This window comes from Nothoprocta perdicaria, unplaced genomic scaffold (genome assembly GCF_003342845.1).
Source record: "Nothoprocta perdicaria isolate Ctin4 unplaced genomic scaffold, notPer1 scaffold_187, whole genome shotgun sequence".
Classification (NCBI taxonomy): Eukaryota; Metazoa; Chordata; class Aves; order Tinamiformes; family Tinamidae; genus Nothoprocta; species Nothoprocta perdicaria.
In genome coordinates this window covers 994,427-994,915 of record NW_020455060.1, presented here as the reverse complement: position 1 = coordinate 994,915, position 489 = coordinate 994,427, and positions in this window count along the sequence as shown.

Below are 489 nucleotides of genomic sequence, written 5' to 3'. Positions count from 1 at the left end.
GACGGGATGGGGTCCTGCCGCCACCCTGCAGCCGCTGTCGGGCCGGGGCGGCGCGGGGCTTTCGAGCGGAGCTGCAGCTCTCTCTCGCGGCCGCGGCGGCCCATTGCAGCGGCGGGACGGCGGCCCGAGGCAGCCCGTGCCCGCGGCCCCGCTCCCGCCTTCCCGCGCACGAGCGGGGAGCGGGGAGCGGGACCGGCCCCGTGCCCCGCCGCGCAGCCCTGCCCGGGGGCGCCCGCAAGGCCCCGGCACGCGGAGGGTCGCGGGGAGGTAACGGGTCCCGCTGGCGGCGCCGCCCCCGCCCGCGAGGCTGAGGCCGCCGCAGCTCATCACACGGCTGGCTCAAGCCCCGCCCGCGTGACGTCAGCGCTCACCGCCCCGGCTCTTTGTGTCCCTGCGGCCGAGCCGTAGCGGCGGGGCCAAAGAGCCCGGATGCGGAAGTGGTTTCTTTTTTCTGTTCGCAGCGCAGCGGTTGCGCCGGTGAGTGGGGGG